The sequence below is a fragment of the Myotis lucifugus genome, unplaced genomic scaffold, assembly GCF_000147115.1.
Source record: "Myotis lucifugus unplaced genomic scaffold, Myoluc2.0 scaffold_2, whole genome shotgun sequence".
Lineage (NCBI taxonomy): Eukaryota > Metazoa > Chordata > Mammalia > Chiroptera > Vespertilionidae > Myotis > Myotis lucifugus.
Genome location: NW_005871050.1, coordinates 7,740,064 through 7,757,018, shown reverse-complemented (window position 1 = coordinate 7,757,018; position 16,955 = coordinate 7,740,064). Strand labels below are relative to the sequence as shown.

The window sequence follows — 16,955 nt, the reverse complement described above, 5'->3', positions numbered from 1 at the left end:
TCAGAGGGAAAGTGGGGGAAGGTGGCGAGTAAGGGGAAAGAGATCAGCCAAAGGACTTGTATGAGTGCATATAACCCTAACCAATGGAACCAGACACCGGGGGGTGAGAGCATGAGTAGAAGGGGGGTTGGGGCGTAATGGGGGGGGATGAGGACACATATGTAATACCTTAATCAATAAATGATATTTAAAAAAAAAAGAGAGAGCTCATAATCCTTAACACAATTCGAGAATGGAGTTGCAAATATACATGGTTACATGGTGGCCACATATTATGGAACCCAAAAGATAACCCATGGAGGAGGAAAAGATGATAATTAGGCTCATCAAAGTCACACCTGAAGAGAAAAAAATAGTTTTGAAGTCTGCTATAAAATCCTACAGTTTCTTTGTTTTCATGGGTGAGGATAGAAAACATGAAGAAAAAACACACTAGTGAGGAAGAAATGCACAATTGGTGTGAGAGGGAGTGTGTATGTGTGGGGAGGTGGGGAAAGTTGCCAAAGGAGGGTAACCATGCCCAGTTCCTCACTATAACAATGGAACAAATAACTTGTATTGCCCCACTGAAAAAATCCAGGCTGTAATGGATTCTCAAGAACATAAACTCACATTGAAAGTATTAGATTCCATTTCTTTATATGACAGGTCCTGTTTAAGACCTCAGTCTGTTCAGGCTTCCATAAAAAAATACCACTGGCTAGCTTAAACAACAGACATTTATTTTCCCACGGTTCTGGAGGCTGGAAGTGTAAAACCAGGGTGCCAGCATGGTCATTATCTAGTGAGAGCTCTCTCCCTGGCTTACAGATGATCATCTTCTCACTGTGTCCTTACAGAGCAGAGGGGGAGAGAGAGAGAGAGAGAGAGAGAGAGAGAGAGAGAGAGAGAGAGAGGAGCGCCCTCTGGTGTCTCTTCGTAATGAGGGTTTTAATGCCATCTTGATCAAATCCCACCCTCATGACCTCATATAAACCTAATAGGTTCAGTATACAAATATCACCACATTGGGAGTTAGGCCTCAATATATGATTTTGGGTGTGTGTGTGGGGGTGGTGGTGGAGATGACACAATTCAGTCCACAAATGTAATAAACTGATAGAGAAAAGAGGCAGCGTCAGGCAGAACCCTTGAATGAGTAGAATCTACAATCACATTCCCCTTGAAATTTACCTAACTGTGGAACTCACTGAAACACTCCTACATTTCCAATCATTCAAATTCCAGCAATCCCCTCTCCACCCTACTACCTTTTTTGTTTTTCTACTACCTCTGTTTATATTGTTTAAAGTATTACTTATGTCTCCTTTTTCCCAGATTCACCCCCCCCACCACTCTCTCCCCCCAGGACAAGTCTCCACAGCCCCAGTGTCTGTGTCCATTGGTTATGCCAGTGATGGCGAACCTATGACACGCGTGTCTGAGGTGACACACGAAGTCATTTTTTGGGTTGATTTTTCTTTGTTAAATTGCATTTAAATATATAAAATAAATATCAAAAATATACATCTTTGTTTTACTATGGTTGCAAATATCAAAAAATTTCTATGTGTGACATGGCACAAGAGTTAAGTTAGGGTTTTTCAAAATGCTGACATGCCGAGTTCAAAAGGTTCGCCATCACTGATCTATACTTTACTTTCTGGGACACCATTCAGGTTGCAAGCTGCATAAACAAAGGAACTTGGAGTACTCACTAATGAACAGTTTCAAATGCCATGTCACATTGTAGCTTATGCTAACATGCATGAATACAAGTCCTTTGGTTGATCTCTTACACCCCTCCCCTGCCTTCTTTCTGAGGTTGGACTGTCTGTTCAGTATTTCTTAGTCTCTGGATCTATTTTTGTTCATCAGGTTATGTTGTTCATTATATACCACATATGAGTGAGATCATGTGATATTTATCTTTTTCTGACTGACTTATTTCACTTAGCATAATGCTCTCCAGATCAATCCATGCTGTTGCAAAAAAAGTTCCTTCTTTTTTTTTAATAGAAGCATAGTATTCCATTGTGTAGATGTACCACAGTTTTTTAATCCACTCATCTGCTGATGGGCACTTAGGCTGTTTCTAAATCTTAGCTATGGTAAATTGTGCTGCTATGAACATAGGGGTGCATATGTCCTTTCTGATTGGTGTTTCTGGTTTCTTGGGATATCTTCTCAGAAGTGGGATCACTGGGTCAAATGGGAGTTCCATTTTTAATTTTTTGAGGAATTGCCATACTGTTCTGCACAATGGCTGCACCAGTCTGCATTCCCACCAGCACTGCAGAAGGGTACCTTTTCCTCCACATCCTCTCCAGCACTTGTCGTTTGTTGATTTGTTGATGATAGCCATTCTGACAGGTGTGAGATGGTACCTCATTGTAGTTTTGATTTGCATCTGTTGGATGATTAGTGACTTTGAGCATGTTTTCATATGTCTCTCGCCTTCTGTATGTCCTCTTTCGAAAAGTGTCTATTTAGGTCCTTTGCCCATTTTTTGATTGGATTGTTTAATCTTCCTTTTGTTAAGTTCTATGAGTTCCCTATAAATTTTGGAGATTAAACCCTTGTCTGAGATAGCATTGGCAAATATGTTCTCCAATACAGTGGGCTTTTTTCTGTGCAGAAGCTTTTTATTTTTATGTAGTCCCATTTGTTTATTTTCTCCTTAGTTTCCATTGCCCTGGGAGCTGTACCAGTAAAGATATTGCTACAACATATGTCTGATATATTGCTGCCTATGGATTCTTCTAGTATTTTTAAGGTTTCCCATCTTATGTTTAAGTCCTTTATCCATTTTGAGTTTATTTTTGTGTATAGTGTAAGTTGGTGATCTAATTTCATTTTTTGCATATATCTGACCAATTTCCCCCAACACCATTTATTGAAGAGACTGTCTTGACTCCATTGTATGCTCTTGCCTCCTTTGTCAAATATGAATTGAGCATAATAACTTGGGTCGATTTCTGGGTTCTCTATTCTATTCCATTGATCTATATGTCTGTTCTTGTGCCAGTACCAGGCAGTTTTGAGAACAGTGGCTTTGTAATACAGCTTGATATCTGGTATTGTGATCCTTCCAACTTTGTTCTTCCCTACTACCTTTCTAAACCGCCATGTGGTAAATATAAAGATTGATGTGTTCTAAAGTCAACTGCTGGGATCAAATTACATAGCCAGGAAAGGAATTCCTTCGTGTTTAACAGATAATAAATCCAACATTCATATTACGGAAGTAATATGTGGAAAGTTACACTGAAAACAAGATTTTAAGCCAGTTTTGGGACACAGAAATCTTGTCCCCCAGCAATAGACTTTTTCCTCTGAGTACTTGGCTATTGTTCCAAGAGACCTATGCCTTAGGTTAGTTCTGAGAGAATTCAATAGAGATTTAAGGATTGTTAAAAATCTGGGTCACTGTGACTCTTACTGTATATTTCAGATTTCAATTCTATATTTCTAGACACTATCTAAACAACTGAAAATCAGAAAGATCCACATTCTCCACCAACTTTGTATCTTCTTAGGGAAGAAATATACCGTACACTTGTTCCCGCTTCAAGTGGCAAATTTTATCCTTTCCTAGGCCAATTAAGAGCTTGAAAGCACCTTGTTCTCTTGCCAGCTGTCTTCAAGGACCAACATAACAATAAATATTACTGAACATAGACCAATAATTCCAACAGTTGAAATTAGCAAGAATTTTAGGGAGATAAAAGCATCAACTAGAGAAAAAGTCTCAATGATCAACTGATTATGAAGAAATTATGGGTGTGGGTACTGTCACTTTTCCAGAACTTATGCTTTACACAAGAAACCTTTTATGGTAAAAATCCAACTAACTCTGACTAATCAAATACTTTACTTTGTATTCTATAGTTTACCTTTGTTTAGTTGCTGTTCTGAAAACACTACTTTGAGATGAGGAGTTGTCATTGTGCAAGTAAGTATGTGCTTTCCCTAACTAATTTGTGTGTTTCATATAGCTGCTTCTGAGTCCCGATTTGATTACCTGTGCTTTGTGTTCTAAATTTCACTTTCCTGCATTTCTTATCACTAACACAATAATTTGATGTTATGGGGACGCATAAGAACTACGGGTTGGCAAAATATCACTTAAGCACCAAACATAACATGCTGAATAGTAAAATGCGACACCAGGTGCAATGATTCTCTGCAACAATAGAAGCTATGTGGTTTAATTTTGATGCCTAAATATCTCTCTCCTGGCCTCCCTTCATTAGACCCTCCATGTTCCAGTGTATCCCCCTTTAAATTATAGATATTTAATTTATTTTAGAGAGAGAGGAAGGGAGAGGGAGAGAGAGAATCATTGATGAGTCAGAAACCTCAATTGGCTGCCTCTTTCATGCCCCCTTCTGGGGACTGAGCCTGCCATCCGGGCATATGCCCTGATTGGGAATCGAACCAGCAACGTCTTGGTGCATGTGTCGATACTCAACCACTGAGCCACACCTCCCTTCAATAGACCCTCTATGACTCAGTGTATCCCTTTTGTAGCTGCCAACAAAAAGGTAATAGTTGGATGGAGCAGGGACACTATAGCAAACTAGCCCTTCCTCTCCCACTCCTTTCAGTGTTTCCTTTTTTCTGCTTATTAAATTTTGCTGTTAAAGATGTTTGTGTGGGAGGAAAAGAAGAAGGTAAGAAGGGGAGTCATTGCATCCTTGGACCCCTGCTGCCATTTGAATGAGAATTAGAGGAGAGAGGAGACCTACTGGCTGCTTCTTTCACATTATTTCATTTTCCTAATCCTGAAGAAGAACTTTAATACTGCCTCCTTCTCCGATTAGTGAAACAATAGAGAAAAGGATAGTATGGTGGTCCACCTTGAAGAAGATGTCAATGAGGGTATAACTAGAGAGTGTCTCTGATTTAGTTGACAAGCTGATAACTGTTCCTAGTGTTTTCCTGAAACTTTTATTAATTACATAATTTAAAACTATGCCTAATCTTCATCTCCCCTTTCCCAGTTTCCCCATATCAAACAGGAGCCTACCTGTACTACCACCTCCAGATGATCTCTTTTAGCTAACACACTCTTCTATACTAGGCCCACTACCCACACACATAGTATAGGAGAACCAATTAGGCAGAATGTAATTTTATTGTCACAAACTCTCTCTAAGATGGAAATTGGGAAACCATGAATTATACATCAAAATACATACACAAAACCCACACTGTTAGTTGAAAAAAAATTGTACTATTTCTACTACCATCTTCTAGTCATATATGATCATTTTTCCACCACAAGATGCATAAACATACTCAATTAGAAATCATAGAATTGTCAAATGTCAGAGTGATAAGGGAGTGTAGAGATAATTTAATTTAATTTAAAATCATGGCCATGTTTACAGTCCTCTGTGTCAAAATAAACAAATATTCAACTAATAATTTAAGGGTCCATGGATCTATCCTCCAAATCAAGAAGCATCAATCTTTTTTAAAATGTGTTTCTATCCTTCGTACTTCCTGTAAACTAGCAGTCTTTTCAAGCAAAAAATGATCCCATTCATCATGTTTGAACGCCCCTGCTCTTTTCTGTACCGCTTTGCTGCTGTTGTCATTTCCCATGACACTTTCCTTCTCCTGCCTCTGAACAGCCCCCGCGAATGAGCAATTCCTAAATGCATTTGCTGTGACGTTTGCATAGGCAGCCACTCAAAGAAAAGGTCAGTGCTGGTGTATTCTGTTTCTAAATATGACTCTTAAAAACATCAGACATTACAATATTGAATACCAATTGCCTAAAGACTTCTAAATCTCCTCTAGGAAAATCCAAGACTCCTGAAAAAATGGAAAATCCAATGAAAGTTGTGATGTATTTATCAAACTGAAAAAGGAATACACAAGGGGCATGGAGAGATGTCACTTTTCTACTGAACTGGGAAATTGTGCTGAAAGGTCTGCAAGAGGGTGACACAACTCCTCATTCCTCTATCTTTATATTTGGCCATTTTTCTAATGCCTTGGAAATTCAGGCAGACCCCACACATGTTCTATGGTCACTAGAAATAGGAAATCATGTATCTACAGAGTTTCCAAATAGAGAAATGAAACCACAAAGGAAAGGAGTAGTTATATATAGCCATTTTGCTTTGTATTTCTGTTGTTAGTCATTTCCTAGTACCTGTTTGTTTGCTCTGAACTCTGAATTTTCTCCAACAAAATAAATATACTTGCTGTTTTTCTTAGATTCTGTCAAATATTAATCAGATGGGTATACACAAAGACATTCACAATCATACCCAACCTACACCTTCTAGTCTCATCTACCAGTCTCTCCTGTGCTATCGGCACACTGGACAACTCTAAGTTACTACACACATCTTGTATTTCAAGGGCTCATATTTTCCCTTCTATATCTTTACAAATGGTGTTTCAAATTGCTAAAATGCTTATACCCCCTTTTCATTCCTCAAGGCTTATTTAAAAAGTCATTTCCCTTTAAAGTCTTCCATGTCCCTACTGCCACTCAAAATTAATTGCTATCTATATAATTGATATTCTTATATTAATTAAATTATTCACAATTTATTAAGTACCAAGTATTTGTCAGGTATTTTGCTAAGCATTGGGAATACAGCAAAAGATAGACCTAGTTCCTGACATAGAATTTACAGGACAACAGGAAAGATAAGCAGTTACAATAAATGCTCATCATAGGAGAAGTACAAGTGGTTATGAGATGTCACTGCAAGGGTCTGACATAGTCTAGAGAGGTCAGAGAAGGTTGGCCTGAAGAAGGAGCATTTCAATTTAGACCCAAAGTAGGAATATCAGTTAGCCTTCCAGACAGAAAATATAAGCATATAAAAACAATCAAGCAGGAAGAAACTACAAAACTTGGGCTTACAAGGAACTGAAAGAAGGGGAGAGTAGCAAAACAGAGGATTCAGAAGGTCAAGCATCGTAGGCTACATTAATAAATCTAGATCTTAAAGTAAGAGAATAAGAAGTCACTGAAAAGTATTAGCCTAGAGATGTTTGGAGTGAATAAACGTAGATACAGAAACATGACAGTAGCTTGGAATACAGTGATGGAAAGCAGTAAATACATTTGAAAGATATTTGAAAGGGGAATCTACAGGACTTTAATAATGGGATCTATGAAAAAAAAAGATGGAAGATATCAAGAATGACAAAACTTGATAATGTTTTATTTGCTTGAGGTAAGGAATAATAGAGAAGGGCCAAGATTGGTTTCAGGCACTGGGGTGGGTAAATAATGAGTTTGGTTTTGGAAATACTGAATTTGAGGTGCTTGTAAGATATGTAAGTGGATATAACAAATAGCTGCTGGAGTGCAGAAGCAGCAGCTAAATTAAAGATAGGAAACAGATTCATCAGCTTTAATATGCTAATTGAAGCGACTGAAGTGCATAATTTTATTTAAGTCAAACAGCAGAGAGGGAAAAGAAAAGCCCTGTGACATCACAATAAACATTTAAAGGTTATATGGAAGAGCCATGAGAGGAGCTGAAGAAATGGTCAGAAAGATAGACGAAAAACCAGGGGAGTGAGGATTCTAAAAACCTAAGGAAATAAAGAACATCAAGAAAGAGGGTGATCATCTGAGGTGAATATTGTTGAATTGTCAAAAAGGGTGGATTTAGCAACATGAGTGTCATTGTGACCTTATCAAGAGCTATTTCAGTGGAGTTGTGTGGGGGCAGAAGACAGATTGCAGTGGGTTGAGGTGAAGAAATAGAGTCAGAAATGTAGACAATTCAAGAAATTTGTTTTTAATGGTATGAGTGAGATTGTTCAGTAACTGATGGGGCTAAAGGATCCAGAGGGGTTTGTTTGTCTGTTTGTTTGAACATAGGAAAGATTATACCATGTTTTTAAAAAACAACAACACAAAAGAATAATCCAGGGAAGGGTTGATTAAAGATACAGGAAAGAAGTTAAATGGGAAGAAAAAATGGCGGAGGTTTAGACGGACGTGTTGGTGCTTTGTCCCAGAGCAGATAAGGGCGAGCAGCTGAAACGGGTAACATATAGCCCGAACAAGCAGAGGAGATTCAGCTGAGAGACAGTCTGCAGCCAGGAAAGACAGAGAACTCCTAGAAAATGGGGATGGTTAGAGATTGAGGCTGAAACCTCCCCCTGGGCGCCAGCTCAGCGGCGAGACCGCACCATCTTGAGTAGCTGTTATCCACATCCAGAGATTGGCTACTAACCCGGAGGCAAGGGCTCTCAAGCAGTGCGACTACATGAACTCAGAGGAGACCTGCTTCTCCCCACGGAAAGCAGATTCAAGCAACAGCGGCCTCCTGATCACCACACGCTCTGTCTGGGGAACAGTTACTGTGTGTGAAGCCTCCCTCCACCAGCCAGAAGAGCCACCACAGCTGTGAACAGCACCCACCAGAGGCCCTGCTACCAACGGAGGAGCAGCTGCTACCACAACCGCCCAAGGAGCAACCACAGCCCGAGGAGCCACTGCCACCCAGGGAGCAGCCACTGCCACCCAGGGAGCAGCCACTGAACGACTCAACAACTAGATATGTCAGTGAGATCAAACATGGGTAGACAAAGAAACCCCCAAAGGAAAGAAAAGGACTCGCCAGAAAAGCAGCTAAGTGAGACAGAGGCATGCAACATGATGGAAAAAGAATTCAGAATAAGGGTCCTAGAGTACATGCACCGGACGGAGGAAAAAATCAATACCATATGCAAGAAGCTAGAAGAAACAGATGAAAAAATCAACTACCTATGCAAGAAGCAAGAAGAAACAGATGAAAAAATCAACAACTTAAGTAAGTCCCAAGAAGAAATGAAGAGCGATATAGCTGCAATAAAAAACACCATTGAAAGTATCAACAGTAGACTAGGAGAAGCGGAGGACCGAATTAGTGAATTAGAAGACAAGGAAGCAAAACACACCCAAACTGTACTGCAAATGGAGAAAAAAATTAAAAGACAGGAGGAGAGCCTAAGGGAGCTTTGGGACAACATGAAACGAAACAACATACGAATAATAGGGGTGCCAGAACAAGGATGAACAAGGATTAGAAAACCTATTCTAAGATATAATATCAGAAAACTTCCCTGAGGTGGGGAAGAAAAAAGTCACACAAGCCCAGAGAGTCCCAAACAAGGTGAACCCGAAAAGACCCACACCAAGACACATCATAATTACCATGGCAAATGTTCAGGATAAAGAGAGAATCTTACAGGCTGCAAGAGAGAGACGGAAAGTAACATACAAGGGATCTCCCATTAGATTATCAAATGATTTCTCAACAGAAACACATCAGGCCAGAAAAGAATGGACGGAAATCTACAAAGTGATGCAAAGCAAAGGACTGAATCCAAGAATACTCTATCCAGCAAGGCTATCATTCAAAATTGAAGGGGAAATAAGAAGCTTCACAGACAAAAAAAGGCTAAGGGAGTTTATCACCACCAAGCCAGCCATGCAAGAAATGCTAAAGGGACTGGTGTAAAAAGAAGAAATAAAAAGCTCAGAAAGAAAAAAGCCACACACAAAAAAAGAAATGGCTACAAACAAGTACCTTTCAATAATAAGTTTAAATGTAAATGGACTAAATGCTCCAACCAAAAGACATTGAGTGGCTGAATGGATAAAAAAACATGACCCATACATCTGCTGTCTACAAGAGACCCACCTCATTAGAAGGGACTCACACAGACTGAAAGTGAAGGGATGAAAGAATATCTTTCAGGCAAATGGAAAGGAAAAGAAAGCTGGGGTAGCAATACTTATATCGGACAAAATACATCTCAAAGTGAAGGCCATAACAAAAGATAAGGAAGGCCACTTCATAATACTAAAGGGATCAATACAACAAGAAGATATAACCCTGGTAAACATATATGCACCCAATGCAGGAGCACCCAAATTCATAAAAAAAACTCCTGGAAGATATCAAAGGAGAGATTGACAACAGTACGATCATAGTAGGGGACTTTAATACACCACTGACATCACTGGATAAGTCCTCTAGACAAACAATCAGCAAAGAAACAGCAATCCTAAATGACTCACTAGATCAGATGGACTTAATTGACATCTTCAGAACACTTCACCCCAAAGCCATGGAATATACATTCCTCTCAGGTGCTCATAGGACATATTCAAAAATAGACCACATATTGGGTCACAAGAAAAGACTCCACAAATTCAAGAAGATTGAAATCACAAAAAGCATCTTCTCAGACCATGATGGCATAATGTTAGAAATAAACTACAATAAAAACAACCCAAAATACTCAAACACGTGGAAGCTGAATAGCATGTTATTAAATATTGATTGGGTTACCAATGACATCAAAGAAGAAATTAAAAACATCCTGGACACTAATGACAATGAAAACACAACAATCCAAAACCTATGGGACACAATGAAAGCAGTCCTGAGAGGGAAGTTTATGGCTCTACGGGCCTATCTCAAAAAAACAAGAAAAAATGGTAGTTAATCATCTAACTCTACAACTAAAAGAATTAGAAAGAGAGCAACAAGAAAACCCCAGAGTGAGCAGAAGGAAGGAGATAATAAAGATTAGAGCAGAAATAAATGACATAGAGACCAAAAAAACAATACAGAAAATCAATGAAACCAAGAGCTGGTTCTTTGAAAGGATAAACAAGATTGACAAACCTCTAGCCAGGCTCACCAAGAAGCAAAGAGAGAGGTCCCAAATAAACCAAATCAGAAATGATAGAGGCAAAATAACAACAGACCCCACAGAAATACAAATGATTGTTAAACAATACTACGGGCAACTCTACTCCAACAAACTAGACAACCTGGAGGAAATGGACAAATTCCTAGAAAAATACAACATTCCAAAACTCAATCAGGAAGAATCTAAAAATCTCAATAGGCCAATAACTATGGAAGAAATTGAAGCAGTCATCAAAAAGCTTCCAGCAAACAAAAGCCCAGGACCAGAGGGCTTCTCAGGGGAGTTTTACCAAACTTTCAAGGAAGAACTAAAACCTATCCTCCTCAGACTACTACAAAAAATTCAAGAGGAAGGAACGCTTCCAAGCTCATTCTATGAAGCCAGCATCACCCTAATACCAAAACCAGGTAAAGACATCACAATGAAAGAGAATTACAGGCCAATATCCCTCATGAACATAGATGCCAAAATCCTCAACAAAATCTTAGCAAATCAGATCCAGCACTACATCAGAAGGATCATACACCATGACCAAGTAGGATTTATCCCAGGGATGCAAGGATGGTACAACATCCGTAAATCAATAAACGTGATACATCACATAAACAAATTGAAAGAAAAAAACCACATGGTTATATCAATTGATGCAGAAAAAGCATTCGACAAAATCCAACACCCATTTTTGATAAAAACTCACAGCAAAGTGGGAATAGAAGGATCATACCTCAACATAATAAAAGCCATATATGACAAACCCACAGCCAACATCATACTCAATGGACAAAAACTAACACCATTTCCCATAAGAACAGGAACAAGACAGGGATGCCCACTCTCACCACTCCTGTTCAACATAGTCCTGGAAGTATTAGCCATTGCAATTAGACAAGAAGAAGAAATAAAAGGCATCCAAATTGGAAAAGAGGAAGTAAAACTGTCCTTATTTGCAGACGACATGATATTATACATACAAAACCCTAGAGACTCCATCAAAAAACTACTAGACTTAATACATGAATTTGGCAATGTAGCAGGATAAAAAATTAACCCCAAGAAATCTGAGGCATTTCTATACTCCAATAGTGAACTTTCAGAAAGAGAGATTAGAAAAACAATCCCATTTACCATCGCACCAAAAAAATTAAGATACCTAGGAATAAACTTAACTAAAGAGGTTAAAGACCTCTACTCAGAAAACTACAGGACGTTGAAAAAAGAGATAGAGGAAGACATAAACAGATGGAAGAACATACCATGTTCTTGGATTGGTAGAATCAACATCATTAAAATGTCCATACTACCCAAAGCAATCTATACATTCAACGCACTTCCCATTAAAATACCAATGGCCTTCTTCAAAGATCTAGAACGAACTCTCCAAAAATTCATCTGGAATAAAAAAAGACCCCGAATAGCTGCAACGATCCTGAGAAAGAACAAAGTAGGTGGGATCTCAATGCCAGATATCAAGCTGTATTACAAAGCCACTGTTCTCAAAACTGCCTGGTACTGGCACAAGAACAGACATATAGATCAGTGGAATAGAATAGAGAGTCCAGAAATTAGCCCGAACCAATATGCTCAATTAATATTTGACAAAGGAGGCAAGAACATACAATGGAGCCAAGATAGTCTCTTCAATAAATGGTGTTGGGAAAATTGGACAGATATATGCAAGAAAATGAAACTAGACCACCAACTTACACCATACACAAGAATAAACTCAAAATGGATAAAGGATTTAAATGTACGACAGGAAACCATAAAAATTCTAGAAGAATACAAAGGCAACAAAATCTCAGACATATGCCAAAACAATTCCTTCACTGATACAGCTCCTAGGGCAGTTGAAACTAAAGAGAAAATGAACAAATGGGACTACATCAAAATAAAAAGCTTCTGCACAGCAAAAGAAACCATCAACAAAACAACAAGAAAACCCACCTCGTGGGAAAACATATTTGCCAACGTCATATCTGATAAGGGCTTAATCTCCAAAATTTATAGGGAACTCATACAACTTAACAAAAAGAAGATAAACAATCCAATCAAAAAATGGGCAAAGGATCTAAATAGACACCTTTCAAAAGAGGACATTCAGAAAGCCAAGAGACATATGAAAACATGCTCAAAGTCACTAATCATCCGAGAGATGCAAATCAAAACAACAATAAGGTACCATCTCACACCTGTCAGAATGGCCATCATCAACAAATCAACAAACGACAAGTGCTGGAGAGGATGTGGAGAAAAAGGAACACTTGTGCACTGCTGGTGGGAATGCAGACTGGTGCAGCCACTATGGAAGACAGTATGGAGTTTCCTAAAAAAATTGGAAATGGAACTCCCATTTGACCCTGTGATCCCACTTCTAGGAATATATCCCAAGGAACCAGAAACACCAATCAGAAAGGATATATGCACCCCTATGTTCATAGCAGCACAATTCACCATAGCTAAGATCTGGAAACAGCCTAAGTGCCCATCAGTAGATGAATGGATTAGAAAACAGTGGTACATCTACACGATGGAATACTATGCTGCTGTAAAAAAGAAGGAACTCTTACCATTTGCAACAGCATGGATGGAACTGGAGAGCATTATGCTAAGTGAAACAAGCCAGTCAATGAAGGAAAAATACCACATGATCTCTCACTCATTCATGAATAATAAAGACCATTACAAACTTTTGAACAATAATAGATACAGAGGCAGAGCTGCCTCAAACTGATTGTCGGACTGCAGTGGGAAGACCAGGGACGGTTGGGGGACAGGAGGGAGGGGGGTAAGAGATCAACCGAAGGACTTGTATGCATGCATATAAGCATAACTAATGGACATAAGACACTGGGGGGTAAGGGAGGGCAGGGGATTGTCAAGGGCGGGGGGGAAAAAGGACACATATGTAATACCCTTTGTAATACTTTTAGCAAAAAATAAAAATTAAAAAAAAGAAGTTAAATGATGGCATATGTCTCCTGGGAAGATAGAAAGGGAAGGTATCCAGGATATAGGTGAAGAGATTAGCCTTTAATGAAAGGAAGGATATTCCTCCATAGTAACATTAAGAAAGAAGAGGGTAGTCAAAATTTCCACAGTCTCTAGGTTTGGAGGTAGATCTGTATAGATGGTGAGGACCTCTGCTGAAATTTCTGGGGTGAGAGAATGATTGGAGAGAAGTTTGAGGAGGCCATTTATAATCAAGTTATCAGAATGTTTTTGTTTTTATTATAGAGCACCCCTATGGTTACTAAAGGATAGTGTAGTAGTGGTTAAGACAATGGGATCAAGAACAAGAGTTTCTGGTATGAACCTTAGTTCTAACATCAGCTAGTTGTATGACCTTGGACAAATCCCTTACCTTTTTTCAGTTTTAGTTTCCTCATCTATGAAAAGGGGATCATATTTTTACTTACCTCATAATTTTGTTATGAAAATAAATTAACATGTACGAGGGACTTAGGGCAGTGCCTGACAAGCATTCTGTAGTGTTGCTTTCATTATTAAGACTCTTCAAATATCACCTGAGTTAGTTTATTATATTATGTGGCGATGCAAAAGGCAACTATTAGCAATGATGTTTTTCTCCAAAAGTTGATATTTTAATTTTAGTTTTCTACCTGAAGTAAATTTCAATAGGTACTGGTACATAGGTTTGTACACATATACACAATCCCAAGAAATTGGTAAATAGCAATATATCCCAGTTGGGAGAACTCAGTCCATAGAGGATGGAATTGCGAGTGGTTTCTAATAAAGAGCCTAGAGGATTGTGTCCTGAGCCCTAGAGTGATCCTTTTCTAAATCCAGCATCAGAGACAATACCACCAGTTGAGGTTTCGAGTTCTATTCTTACACTCTTCTCTGTCTTTTTATAATTTAGGAGGAGGAAATGTTCACATCTGTGGCTGGAAACATCAATGATTTTTTTAAGTGAAGGCAGTGGAACTCTTTCTTTCCAGAATAACTTTGGAAATATCCACAAAACATCTGGGTAAGTTCCATAGAAGGGGGCCTTCAAGTCAAATAAACAAATGTTTGCTCCCCACATTCACTTCAAGAGCATTGTGCCAAATTAGTAACTTGAATATAAAGGTTTAAACAGTGAAGAAAATTTTCTTCATTTTAAAAGATAGTGCCAGCTTGGGGAGAGTATATGAGAACAAGCAATTAAATGCGAGTAGTCAATATGGCCCCTGGACTGTCACACTTTACTAATACATTCTGAGTTAGTGAAAAGTCTATAGATTGCATGAACATAATAAGTCAGTTTATTATTTTCAGTAAATTCTGTACACATGAAATGGTTAAATGTTGTCTAGCAGAGGTCCTACCAGTCCTGATCGTGCTTGATTTATGATTAGTGTATTTATTTGTTAGTATGCAAATCAGTACTGTTGTAGTATTTGAGAGGAAAAAAATGTGTTGTTAAATAACTGCAACATTTCTCCTGCAATTTTGCTGCAACTATTCATTAGTACTGCCAACTTCTTTTTTTTTTTCAGAGTACAAAGTTAAACTGCAAACAAGCAGAAGTTCATGAATTTATACAATGTCAGTCCAGTTGTGTTAGACTGCGAAGGTGATATGAAGATGTGGCAGATCTTTGAGTAAGTAGCAAGTATGTAAAATGGATCCCTCAGCAACATAGATAAGGAACAACTTGGAATAAGCAAAGACAACGCTTCACATTTTATAAGCCCATTTGCTCTCTTTTGGACTTACATATATGTGACAAAAATACTTTGGCATAAAGATTCAAAATACAGCTCCATCACTTACTAACTTTGTGACTTTGAGCAAGCTCTTATATGCCTAGAACACAGATGATGCTCTTCACAAATGTGAATGCATAAGCAGTATAGTGGCAATATAGCACAGAGGTTAAACAACAGAGCTCTGAAATCAGACTGAGTTCAGAATTTTGACTCTACTACACTACTATGCATCATTTTTATCAGGTTATTTAATCTCCTTAATATTGATTTCTTTCTCTGTAAATGAAACATCTTATTAGTAGTCCTACTTAACCCAAAGGATTGCAGTGACTACTTAATAAGAAAATCCACTTAAAGCATTTAGCAGAGGGTCTGCAACATAGTAAGCCCTCAAAAAACTCTAGCTCTTTTACTTTGTTTTGTTTTGGACTTAGGATGACATTTTATTTCAGTGAGGGTTTCTCCCTGACAGTTTTCACCTGATGTAACTATAAAACTTCCAAATTTCAAATAATAAACACTAGTTCTTAAAGTGTTACCCCTAAACTTTCTTCATTTTGGCTTATGCCCAATCAACTCCACTTTAAATGGCCTTGTTAAAGACATTAAACGTTACCTCTGTATTGTTTAATTCAGTGAACATTTCTATGTGACTTTTCAGCAGCATTTAATGCCCATAACTAATTTCTCCTTGTGGAAATGTGAAAACAGAAGTTTAAGAAGTTGCGAGGAATACTTATTACTTTAAAGATTAAATTTTGGATCAGGTATTGGAAGGAAACAGACATCTTTGTCTCTGGAACACTGAAACATGATCAGCTTAACAATCACATGCACATTGAATGCTCAACTGCCCAAAGACAAGGCTAGATTATATATTCTTTGAATGTTTCTTTTTGCTGTCAGAGTCTGAGATTTTTCCAAATTAGTGATGATAACAGCTACTATTTGTGCAGCAATAGCTAAAATACAGATGTGGGAATTTTACATGTGTCTGTGCAATCCTCACCAAAATGTGTGCATTCTCCACATTTTAAAATTGATGAAATAGACTCAGAAAAGCACAAATAATAAGGTCATGAAGATAGTTAGTGGTAAATCCATAATATTCATTTATTCAGTCATTCTTATATAAATCCAACCAATGTTTATTAAGCACCTACTATGTGCTGGGCGCTGTCTTTAGCAATGGTGTACAGCATTGAACATAATAAGTAAAATGTATAATGTATACCCTTGTAGAACTTGTATTTTAGTAGGCAGAGAATATGACCCAGGACTATGTGGTTCCAAGATCTTATTCAGTTCTATAATCTAGTACAGTGTACTCTGAATGGCTTTAGTGTTATGTTACCATTTCACAGTAAAGTTGAACTTTTGTCATTTTTAGATACTATAGAACCATGCGTCAAGGAAACCGAACTGTCTTTGAATTCTTCCTCCTGGGACTCTCAGCAGGTTCTGAACGCCAGCCACTCATCTTTATGCTGTTACTGTGCATGTATCTGGTCACCATGGTAGGAAACTTACTTATCATCCTAGCCATTATCAATGATGCTC

General features: G+C 38.2%; 1 protein-coding gene across 1 annotated transcript in view; it reads left to right on the top strand.

Moving 5' to 3' along the window:
- The window catches only part of LOC102427176 (olfactory receptor 1G1-like), a 23,842-nt gene that overhangs the window by 6,108 nt on the left and 779 nt on the right, over window positions 1-16,955 (top strand).